We start from the raw sequence: 12,852 nt of genomic DNA, 5'->3' as shown, positions 1-12,852 counted from the left end.
AAAAGAGGAAAACTGATATTCCCATGAGTTCTCTCTGTAGTTCATGTGCACTTATTAGCTAAAAAATTGTCTAAGTCAATCCACTGTGTAACATACAAACCTTAAAAAACTGCCCCATGACAGATCATAGCATCCATTATTTAACACTGAAAAATCCACACAATTAAGTTGTCTGTACAGCGGCACAGGAGACATGTCTTTTATATTCCACCTGTCTTCAAAGACCAATGACCTTTGTTTCTCTTTCTCTCTCCTCATGTTAAATCTTAAGGGATATATTTTTGTCATTATGCTCTCTGTGGAGGAAAGGCCACTTTCCAGAGAAAGACAAAAAAATTATCTGAGAGATCACAGAAAAACTTTCAATCCACTCCTTAACAACGCAATAGGAGCAATGCACACCCTGTATCTTAGATAAAAAAATCTCTTCCCTAATTAAATAGTGTAAAAATCCATGCAGATATACTGTAAATAGTTTATCCTAATGCTGACATTAACTGCTCAACACATTGTACATGTAAAACAGACTGAGCCTGTGTATTGGTTTAAACACAAATACCCAGACAAACAAAAGAGCACAAAGCATTCAGAGACAGAATATTGCACCACCACAAAACAGGAGGAAAAATTAAATTTTATGGTGGCCATGAAAACTTTTTATGAAACATTGTCAGAGCATTGTTGAGTCAGTAATAATATCCTGCTATTTACAATGTAACTCTATTCTCTCCTCAAGCCCCCAAACTGAAAATGTTCCACCTCTCCATAACTTTAGATAGCTGATAAAGGCACAGACTGAGTACATAAATCATGTCCATCATGTCAGCTTGGTCTGGATTTAAGATACAAATTCCCATCCAAATTACAAACAGTTTTTACACTGATTTCAGTGGGTTTGGAACTAGATATTAAAACACTTCTCTTTAAATTTAAATTAATTTTGAATGACACAAGCTTCTAGGAACTGCAGCAATAAAAACAGCAGGAATAAATAATGGGATCATTTATAAATAAGAGTTTTGGAATTGCCTGTGGAAAGAAGTCTGCCTTTATTCCTTCTTTCCTGGGACAGGTAATAGCAGTTGCCAAAGCAAAGCTTCAAAGAAAATCCTGTAGCAGAGAGGCAGGGGGTTTTTTGTGAGAATACTAAATCTTGGAGCACCATCCCTAAACCCTTACACACATACACTAATAAGATCAAGGGCTGTAACATCCTTGCCTATAACTAGCACAGGTTGTGGAAACCCAGGGCACTGGGAATATTTCTTTGTCTGCTCTGGGGTGCCCTGACCCATGGAGAAAGTTTCCTAGACTTCAAGACGGACTAGAATCCACTAAAGTGTGAAATAGATTATAGAGAGTAGTGAATGTGTATCACTTGTTGAGAAATTTAGGTTTTGGGATTTTTAGTATGTTGTGGATGGAAGCAAGATGGAGGGCACAGGGTGTCATCCTGAGTTTCTTCTTCATGCTTCTTCTTCCTTCCTCTTCATGGGTTTGGGTGGCATTTTGTAATTGGGCAGAAAAGCCTGCATTGTGGGCTTTTTAGGATCAGTTATTGGATTAAAAGGGAAAATAATTTAGATGTCAGTACTTAATTGGATAGTTTAGTCTTAAAAGACCTTGTAACAAGAGACTGTTAGCCATTTTGTGCCTTCCAATGAAAATCCGAACTCACAGTCATGAGACTGTTTTACTGATGAGAAATAATAAACACTTGAGTCCAAACATGAACTCCTGTCTCAAGTGCCTTCAATCCAGACCCAGAGAAACCAACAACTGGGACCCCCACACCAGGTTATTGTGATAGTTGGCTTTATTGTGTTCCTATTAAATGACCCATATCTCCTGGTGGCTGGAAAATGGGAGGTACCTTCCCTTTTCTCAAGGGAAAGAAACCCATTCACTGAATTCACCAGAGAATTCACAAAAGACAAACAGAAAGGAGAAGCCAAACTGAAGGCAATAGCAGCAAAACTAAAGGAGAAATCAAGGACTCATCCAGGTCCCAGAAGTGGCCCAGAGTCCCTGTGGACCCTCTGAGGTGCTCTTTGGTAAAGGGAGCTGCTGCTCTTTCTGTGGCACAGCTTTGCCAGTTCCTCTGGCACAAAACACAGCCCACCTTCACTGGGGTTCCCTCTCCTGCTGCAGCACGTTTGCTCAGCAGGGGCACTGCAAGTGGCCTGGTGGTGACTGCATCTGGCCTCTCCAGAAGGAGAACCTAGAAAAGAAAGCTCTGAAATATGTGACACATGCTCCCAGTTACCACCTTCTCCAGGCTGGTGCAGAAATGTCAATATAATCTCAGCTATATGGTCAGTCAGACCACAGACTGCTAGCATTGTACTGCAGCCCTTAATCCATAGATTTTACACCTCATGCCATGGGCCCGTACACAGAGACCAGCATCAATTTAGCATTTCAGCAATATAAAAGCTCAGCAAAATATAGAACTTTCTATTTCAGCAAAATAAAGACCTTTCTCCCTTTTTGTATACATGTGCTCTTTGTTTACTTTTGCCATCGTGTGAATGTCATTAGAGTGAGGGGGGGAGGTGAGAAAAAAGGAGATTGAAGGCATCATTGCATATTATTATCACTTACCATATTACCTTGCCACTGATGCTTCCATTTCAGATTTAAGTAAAGAAAATCAAAACTATTAGAAGCAGCTGATAAAAACAAACCAAAGCCACTGGAGTGTGATGAAAGCAAAGGAAGATTATTAATCTGTTGCAGGTACAGGAGAGAGATGCAATTATAAGATTCAAGGGAAATAAAGCAGACAAAAACATCCGCAGTGAAAGTCTAATCCTTTGAAATGAATTCATTTACTAAATACTCCTATCTTTTGAAGTTTAAGATTCACAGAAAAAAATCACTGCTTGTCAGAAAAGCTTTGACAGAACACACTTTGAAATACTCATCATCCAACTCCAAGGATGTAGTAGGGATTAGAAAGAATGTGTTTTCTTTTTACTTTTTTTAAGGTATCTATATGAGCATTGAGAGCATTATTATGCTTTTAAGGGCACATTTCAAGGAAATAAAAAAGAGTTGTGAGGGTATTTTCTTTCTTTCTTTTTTTCTCTCTGTTTACAAAAGAGCTCTATGATCTTGAGCACTAAAGTGCACTGAGCTGTTCACACTATAAAGCATGTACACTGGGTCTGCAGACACAGATCAAATCAGACACAGATCAAATAGCCCTGCTAGTGAATGAGAAAAATCAACAATATTTGCAAAAAATACTGACAAGCAAAAATTAACAGGTATGCCAAAAGATGGGAAGCTAAAGTAGCAAGGAGGGCAGATGATCCAGGGCCTGACTATAGACTCCTGTCTGACATGTGGAATCCCCATCACCAGGGAGCTTTATGAATTGGTTAGTGAGGGATGGGCGAGATGTGTGTCTGAAACACATCCAGCCTGGCTGGTCTGTGATTAATATCTCTTGTTTGCATTACAGCAGACTGAGCCAGGAATGAGGACCCCCTCCCCTAGCCACTGCACACACAAACCTTTATTCCAGTAAGTTTAGAAAGGCTGGAGACCACTCACAGCATTCATATAATTTATTTTAGGTGCCAAGGTTCCATGACCCTCTGCAGTAAGGCTTGATCAAGAAGTTCAGCTTGCTTCTAGCTCTTTCCTTCTCCATGTCTGATTAAGCAGGACCTACCCATTTTAGCCTAAATGCCGTGAAAGTGCAGGGCAGCAAGCAGGAGATGGGGCACTGAGATGTTCACAGGAGGATCAGTGAGCCCCAGCTGCCAAGGGATGTGGAGATAACAGCCCCTCAGCCCCACCTAAAGCCTAGCAAGCTTCTGTAAGGTGCTACCACCTCCTGACCATGAATTCAAGAGCTGTTTTACAGCAACAGCACGTCCCCACACAGCATGCCTCAGCAGAGCTAGTCCCTGAACAACAAAGAGATTCACCTATCTGCTGTACATTCCTCTGAATCAAGTGTCATGCCTCAAACTTAATTAAGCTCTATTCTGCTTCTTAGCAGCAGAAAGAATGAGGTTTTAATTTATGCCTTTGCCCCTCCAAAGCAGACCCCCCAATTCCCTCAGAGAGCGAGCCATTTGGGATAATATTTCTCTTAAAATCACAGAGAGCTAAAGAGGGTAAAAGGATACTTCCACAAAGCAAGCTTCAGAAGCTACACTGAATAAATACTGAAACATTGATATTTGAAATTGATCCTATCTAGATGACAAAAGCAATGCATCACCAAACCTCTGTGCAGGCTGCTGTTCAAGGTGCAAAGGCACTGCACACACATACTCCCATAATGGTAGGGTTCTCTAAAATCCAGTTCACAGGCATGCACACCCACCTCCCAGATATTCTCCTCCCTTAAAACAGGCTGGATCAAATCAAAAGAGCCTGTCATCAAGGAAGCAAGGAGCTGCAAAGGCTTCCTGTCAGACGGTAAGCAGGACAAGATGGTGACAAGTGTGCCATCTGGCAATTTACTTCTCTTCCCAGGCTTCAGCACACAGCCCAGATTGAAAAGCTTGCAGGAAATCCTTCCTACACCCACTACCTCTCAGCTTCTGTGTTACTCTCCTCCTCAACACAAAGAGGGCAATGTGTTGCTTTCTCTCAAGGTACAGAGACCACGGAACGACCCACAGTTGTTGGTATCACTGCAGCACACCCAGAGCTGCCTGTCCCATTTCAGTTTAACTGTGTCCTGCTGTGGCATCCCAGGCTCCAGAGCCTGAAGCAGGCAGGTGGACAAAAACTAAATCACCAACAGTCTCATCCCACTGGACTGCAGAAAGAATAATCTGCTTTGTTTTGCATACAGTCACTTTTGAAATCAGGGAGGTGTTGCGCACACCTCAATATAGGTAAATGGAGAGAGAACAAGAACCAGGCTCCATTCATGAACTGGAGACAAGGATTACAAACTACACCTCAGCTTCAAGGTGAAGCCACAATGTGTAAAGAGTTTAAATCAACACTTGAAGATTCAGCTTGGCAGAATCCACACCTCGAGTCCCAGTGATTTCAAGTATCTAAGCTGCATCTACTTAAGATCTCCACTTGTATTAGAAAGCCAAGGGAATTGTTTCTGTTTGTGAAAGAAATAGAAACATATAGCAGCATATAAAAATATATATTACAAGTCAAGTTAAAGGAGAAGCTTCTTGTACAGGACATGATAGTTTTATTTAAGAAATGGTTTAAAATATGATAAGAAGTAAAGAACCCAGAAATTAAAACCAAACCAGTCAATTAATAGTATAGAATAACTCTCAGAAGACATTTATTCTGAAAACTTTTCTAAGCAGTTTACATTTTTAAAAAAGTTTCAGTGGCCAATAAGTGTTGATACTAACTGCATTATTCATGCAGGAGCATTATACAAACAGAGAGAGAGATCACGATTTCAGCAGAATCCAAACATGCAAAAAATCATTTGCAGTGAAGCTTCCCCATTCCCCTGTCTTCATCACAAATAATTAACTGTCCTTTTAATTAAGACATCATTGCTCAGATATCAACTTCTCTATTAAAATACTGTGAGAGAGAGGAGGAGTACCAACATTCTGATGAATTTTGATGTATTACACAATGGTGTGAGTTGTAGTATAGGGCTTGGATGATGCACACATCACAATGTCAAGCCCAGTGCTATCCTGCTAGTTGCATCAGATTAAATACAGAGACTTGTTAGATTTCAGTGGAGTTTCTGCTGCTGTAAACATTAAAAAAACTAGAAGAGAGTTAGTCCTGGAATAGGAATATACATTAAATCCAACATGATTTCAAAGAAAAGTCGTTGCTGATAGCACTCAGAAAACCCAGCTGATTGCTTAACAAACAATTATATTTACAGGACAATAAATGCATTCAACCAGCTATCACATAATGACACTTTTTTATGGGCTTTAAGCTGTGTCTTTATAAAAAACTTCATTAGGCTGCCAAGATCCTTTCACATTATCTCCAACTGGAAGAGCAGCAATAAATCAGCTCATTGTTCAGGATCTTGCTCTGATCCCTTACAAGTGAAATTCTCATAAATATTTAATTTAAAAAAAGTAAGTACTGAATCAAATTCAAGCTTTTTTAGCTGTGGAAGCACCTCAGAGAATTAAGATGGTTTGGAATAAGGTGATTTTTTTAGCAAATTAGTAAAAAGCATGAAATAAATTCAAACTACAGGTGAATCAACTCACCTCTCTGTATAGAATACACCTTACTCTATCTACATCCCAATTCAAATAAATCAGTATAAGGAAGAAATTTACTTCAGTTTATGATATAATAAGCTAATCTCTTTACACTAGATTTTTGACTGATTTCAATAAGTTTTGTTAAGCTTAAAATAGACACAAACTTCCTGCACAACTTCCATAGAGCTTCTCTTGTAATTTGCTCTCAGAATTATCTTAGATAAATACAGGTACATTTATCCATTCAGCCTTTTGCAGATTGTAGATGCAGACAAAGTGTACTCTGTGCCAGGTCCATATTGCCTGCACTACAGAAGCCCTGCTATTAGAGCTATGTCAGTGCAGCACTATTCTCCAGATATGTCCCTCTAGTTCTTAGCACAGTGTTAACAACATTTAGGTTAGTTTTACTTGATTAATTCTTTCATTTCCCCTCTCTGCAGCTTCATGTGCCTTTGCCAGGCTCACTGAAATGGAAAGGCTTTCTCCTGCCTTTTGATTTCTCCACCAAACCACACAGAGAAAGTAAACCTATGGTCTTTCCCTCTATAGTACTTGAATATCTGTATAGTACTTGAATATCTGTAAGTAAAAGGAAAAGGGGAAATATAGTACTTGAATATCTGTATATAGGCCTTGCCCCGGTAGGTCCCAGTTGTTCTTGATGGGCTGCAGCTGTGATGTCCTTAATTGGATGGCAGCTGTGGCTAATGAAGATAACTGGGATAAAAGGGGGAGTGGGTTGGCCTGTCAGGGAGAGTCTGGAAGGAGTCCTGACTAAGAAGCAGTAGCAAGCAGAAGTCTGTGCTGTGAAGAACTGCCCCCAAGAAGTACCACTGAGAGAAGGTATGGGACTCTAGAAATATGAATACAATATCCCTCATGTTTATGAATTTACACAGACTATGTGTTCTTTCCCATGTTTTTATTTTGTTTTGTTTTTTAGAACCCCCCCAAACCATTCTCAGTAACATTAAGAGGTGGCATACTCCCTCAAGCTATAATTATGTTTGATTTTTGAGCAGTCGGAAGAATTATCTTCCCCACAATGGTATTGGTAGACCTTTCTGTTAATAGAGTTTATCTTTCTTTACTTATTCATTGAAGAATTTCCCTGTTCATCTCTCTAGTGCTCACTGTACACTCCCTTAGATGTAGAAAGGAGGTTTTTGTTACTCTCATTTAAAAGAACCTTTGAGTAGTATCTTTTTTCTTTGTTTGTTCAGTCTACTTCTCTGTATGCAGCAACTAGATTTCCTTGTTTTGCTTCATTGTTCTTTACAATTCCCTGACTCCTCTTTTCAGCTGGCTGTCATATACTATTTGAATTTCAATCTTCAGATACTCCTTTTCTGTGATACCATTCCCCATTCCAGATGGCAAAAAAAAATGTTCATTTGCAATAACTTTGTTGCTGTATTTTTCTTTTTCTTATCTTCACAAACTTTCTAGCACCATCCTCTTTTTTCAGAGTGAAATAGAACCAGCAATACTATTCTAACCTAACTTCCAAGGTCTTCTCTAGATTTCCTTTCACAAAAAAGATCATAAATCTTCTTAGCCAACAAAAACACAGTCTTTTAACTTTTCTGGGGTCTTGTTTAAAGAGTGTGCCATGATCAGATTTTCCCTTTTTCCTCCCCCTCTACAGAGGTTTCATTTCTGCCTCTCCTCTTTGTCATTCATAAGTCAAATATTAGTGTAAGATATGGCTTGAGAGGGCATGCAGGAACCATGAGGAGCTGCTCACAGTATGCAGGAGGGATTCTGGAGGACATTCGGGAAGGTGACTGCATCCTCGTTTTTGCTTTAACACAGGCAGCTAACCAGCAATTCTAAGTGTTAAAAGGGGTCATGGCACACGAGTAATGGACATCTGATCCCCAGTCACAGGACATACCAAGTGTAAACAGGGGATTCTGACATGGTAAAGGGGAATAAATCTAAACAGAGGAAGCATATATTCATTTACTGGATGGAATCCCACAGAATCTCAGTAAGTAATGGCAGCCCATGTTAACATGAAAATTTAAACCAGATAAAATTTTAAAAGCAGAACCCTGAAAGGAAGGCCTGGATAAGAAAAGCTAAATGCTTCCATAATAAATGTGCAAAACCCAAGGGAGGCACATATAAACTACCTAAAAGGGGCTTCCTAGAGAGGGTCCTGTGGGAGTTGAAGGAACTCTACTAAATTAAGAGGCAGAACTTTACCTTGCTCACTTCAGGTCTTGCCGCAAAGCACTGTGTAAACACCAGACGTAGGCAGTTGTAGCTTCTCTTATTCCTTTGCAAATTGAGAATTCTGTTGCTCTTGCTCTACTTTGGGAGAACAGTTACCAGCAAAAACAGTTTATCAAGCACATTTCCCCCTGACCCTGCAGTCTGAACCTTAGCCAGCCTGCAGTGTCCCAGCAGGATGGTGTATAACAGGGACTGTATGAATGGACAGCAAGATGAGTTAGCCCTGGCTGCTTGCAGAAGAGTTCCCCTGCACAGATAAAAGATCATTTACTATGCACTTTCAGGAAAAGAGGGCAAAATCTAAACTACCTTATCCATTAACATAGAGAAGCTTGTAATAACTTGCCATGACAAGAAGCTATTACCTCCTCATCTTTTTCTAAAATCATCACTGATTTTGGTCCCCCTAGTTGCCCTGCAATGGTAGGAGATCAGGAAAACTAGGAGTATTGACTGGAAACCATTGCCTGACATTTCCTCCATTCAGATGAGCTATCCTTTCCTTCTGCTATCTGGTTAAATCAGAAAGCCTTATACCAAAAACACTCTTGCACATGGTGTGGGCCATTTTGAAACCCTGTACAATAGAAAAAATGAAGGGAACAGGACAAATAATGGAAAACAAACATTTCCATGAATCCAGCCTCTCATTTTGATTCTGGTTTTTTGTTCGCTTTTCCACACCCCTTCACATGTATGAGTTTGCATAAATGCTGAGAATAAGGGTCCATACAAATACTCATTCATATGCAAACAAGGGTATTCACTCTCGTTCCAGAAGTGTTTGCCCTCTGTTTACAAAGCTTCAGTAGCAAAATCACACAGCAGAAAAATATCATGAATTCCAGCTGGTCAGTGATATCCTACCAATAATGCTCACTAGCCCAGAGACAATAAAAACAAGCAAACAAAAACACAATGATGTTCACAGTGCCTTGATACAACTAGGTAGTGAGAATAAATATACACAAATCAGACTCTGCACACACCACGCTTATAAAAATACTGCATTTCCTGATAAGCTGGCTGCTTCATAAAGACAGAGTCACATCTACCCCAGTGGAGAATGCCTTGACAGCTAGCTCTGCTTTCTGCTGCCACACAGGCAGGCAGATTTGGGCTTCAGGGTTTTCTCATTTGTTTCATTATGATGCTCAAGAGTCCAGAAAGAAATGGGAAACTCCCTAAGTGATGGTTGGGATGCTCACTTGGGAATGGAAGCAGCAGCATTAAAGTCACAGGTATCAATGTCAATAAAATAAGTATTCAAACTCATTTTTATATGCTCCTGATAAATCAGCTCACTGATCTTTTCTGTGGCTGATAACTCTGTAACACTCAGCTACTGAAACTGATCCACTTCTTCCCTCCCACTCTCCCTTTGGCCAGAGATGAATTCAGCGCACTTACCCACAGTGTTTAGGATCAGCTCCTCTTCCAAACCAGTCTCCTGGCTTTCTGATGGATGTTGGGCATTGTTCCTTATTTCTGAAGTGAGTACATACACGGGGTTATGTGACATACAGGGACCTCATCCCTCCTTCCTCTGTTGCTCAGATCACCTGCTCTGGGAGGTATTGGTTTTGGGATGTATCAGCACTTTCTGACAGTAGTTTTGGTAAAAAAAAAAAACATTTTGCCTTACCATCCACATTCTTCAAGAGCAAAAGGCCAAATCTGAAGTATGAGCTATTCAACCCCCACAAAATGAGAGGCTTTAAGTACAAAATGTTAATTGTTATGGATATTAATCATAAACTGTGAAGGCAAAGCATTGTTCAAGGACTTTTTACCAGTTAATTCTTTGCTTGTAATAATTCTACAAGTGATTTCAGATGTGCCCTTCCTGCTTTCACTTTCATCCTTGAAAGTGAAAATGAACATTGAAGAATGTTCATAGAAAAGTAGTTTTATTAGATAACAGGCAATTTCTGAACCATCTTAAACTTATTTTCAAAGGAACAAAGAAATGCTGGATCATATCTTGGCATCATTTATGACAGTGCAAACACATTGACACAGATTTTGCTATCAAAATTTATATTTTGCATCTGTTGCCTACAAAAAAAAAGGGGGGGGGGAAGAAAGAAAAAGAAAGCGACAAAAAGATCAAAATTACAGTTAAGTTTTTAAAAATCTCTTTACAAGAAAGGCTCCATTTAGGAATCAGGAGTTCACACCTGGAGTGGTGACCAGGCTGCACCTGCACCTCTCAGGAGCTCTGGCAGCCATGAGGCTGCTCCTCCACTGGTGTCAGAGTGCCAGGAAAACCCAATACACCTGAAAATAGCTCAGGGCATGATTGCAATTTATAACAAAAATGATAGAACACACATTTTCACAGGGACAAACCAATGGTCAATCTAACTAAGAAGTTAGATTGTTTAAATCTAACAAAGCAAAACCATGTTGGTAACACATCTCAGTTCCATCTGAGTGAGATGGAACTCACTCAACTTTCTTCATAAAGTTGAGTGAGTTCCTTAGATCAAAACAACAGTTTTAGGGTTTTAAAAATTAACTATTGCTTACTTTCCCCACAAGACACTCTGCTCACTGGAAGCATGTTTGGTTAAAGTACACCATTTACTCCCAGTTTTTTTCCTCATTTTCAACAGATTTGCAAGAGGCTACAGCAAGGAGCAGGAAACACACAACTCTTCTGTTCTGGGGCGCATTTTGAGAGAGACTTGTTTTTCAGTCTCTTAATTTACAGTTTGTATTTGTAAAGAGTATAAGTTGCGTGAGGAAAGCAACTGATTTACAGAACAGACTACATGCAGCACATACAAACTGACTCCTCTTATCAAATAGGAAAGACTTTCTCAATGCAACAGCTTGGTGCAGAAGAGCATGCTGAGCTGAAAAGCAAATACAGCTATCTGATTAATTGATTCTGACCTCATAAATATTATACTTTGGGGGCTCTAATGGAACTTCCTGAGGGTAAATTGCATGGTTCACCTCATTCATTTATATCTCTGGCTGACAGATGTACATTATGAAATGTCACTGAATATGCTGGCAATAAATGAGGTATAACATTAGCATCTTGGTTCTGTTTTCCTGAAGGAACACTTTTGTTAAATGAATCCCACACCAGTAAAAATATTATTCTCCACTATGTACACTTCTTTCTATTTTAATCAGGCTAGCAGAAATATATACAGGCCTTCCAAAAACACAGAGCCCCAGTAAACTAACAAATCAAGCTGCTCTTTTGTTGTGCATGTTTCCATTGTGAAGCTATATTGTTGGAGAATATTAGGCTGTGACAAGCATTTGATAGTGTAGTAGTTGCACTAATGTTATGGTTATTATCTTTACTACCGTGCAGTGAAACACAGTTAATTAAAATACAGTGAAGAAATTGCTCCCTTTCCCTGCCCACCCATAAATGAAATGATAAATTTGTTGTTGTAGTCAGCATATCGGGTCCCTTGACCTCTCTGCATGTATTTAGGCATTATTCTATTTTATTTCATTTTTTATTTTGTTGCCATTTGAGACTGATAAAACTGCACATAAAGGGCTTGGGATTAATGGCAAATAACCATGACATGTGCAGCTTAATGAAATTATATACTGTGGTGCATTGCAATAAACTTCATAGGAATATGTGCCCCACTACTGTAAGGCTTGCAAATTCCAATAAACCATTAATCCTTGCCATGAGCAGGCCATGACGCCAAAGGTAACTTTGCCAAGGAATGGGGAGAGGGGAAGGAGAAAGGAAGAGGGAGGGAGGCCGAGGGAAGGAGAACAGAGCTACTGGCGAGTGTGGTAGTTAGAGGAAATGAACCAACCCTTTGGGATTAAACCTACTTCCAACTATCCCCTTTCCTCCCACTATTAAGGCATAATTGTTATAAAGGACAGCACTGGAAAAACATGTAATTTGTCTCTCACTAGTCGCCGACAGCTATTGCAGGCTTAGGAGCCCAAGTGAGTCTGACAGATATTTCATCTTGTAGTGCTATCTCCAGCTTCTGAAGAGCTGCACAGTGGCTGCACCTCTGCACAGAGAGCAGCAAGCCCCCACTTGTACTTGCTTCCCAGACACTGGCCACAGACATTTTCCCCTCCAACAAATCTTTCTCAGCAAGCTCCAAACCCCTCTCTTCAGTTTTTCAGAAAGGGAGTGAAGGAGGGAGGCCAGTGGGGTTGGGAAAATTGACTATTACAGGAATTTTCTGCAAACAGAAATTGAAAATGAGTGACAGTATTTGTGCCTGCTCTGCTACTACATCTGAGCCTTTATTGATTTACTCTCTGGCACAGACTGCAGCTGAACTGTAAAGGGGCCACACAAGACACCTCTGCCTTTGCATAAAACCACAGAGGTCAGCTGTCACTTCAGTACTTTTTTGACTGACTTTATGCTTCCAAAAAGGTTATGAAATGAAGAAAA

The 12,852-nt window shown here is 39.9% G+C and overlaps 2 long non-coding RNA genes across 5 annotated transcripts in view; one reads left to right on the top strand and one right to left on the bottom strand.

The window, feature by feature from the left end:
- The window catches only part of LOC135444058 (uncharacterized), a 127,341-nt gene that overhangs the window by 53,300 nt on the left and 61,189 nt on the right, over nt 1-12,852 (bottom strand). The window lies entirely within an intron of this gene.
- LOC135444057 (uncharacterized) lies at nt 6,950-11,488 on the top strand. The gene is made up of 3 exons (XR_010439155.1): nt 6,950-7,043; nt 9,831-9,934; nt 11,060-11,488. It is a non-coding gene; the product is annotated as an uncharacterized LOC135444057 (long non-coding RNA).

This window comes from Zonotrichia leucophrys, chromosome 2 (assembly GCF_028769735.1).
Source record: "Zonotrichia leucophrys gambelii isolate GWCS_2022_RI chromosome 2, RI_Zleu_2.0, whole genome shotgun sequence".
Classification (NCBI taxonomy): Eukaryota; Metazoa; Chordata; class Aves; order Passeriformes; family Passerellidae; genus Zonotrichia; species Zonotrichia leucophrys.
Note: the sequence above shows the minus strand (reverse complement) of the source record. Positions and strands in the feature narration are given on the sequence as shown.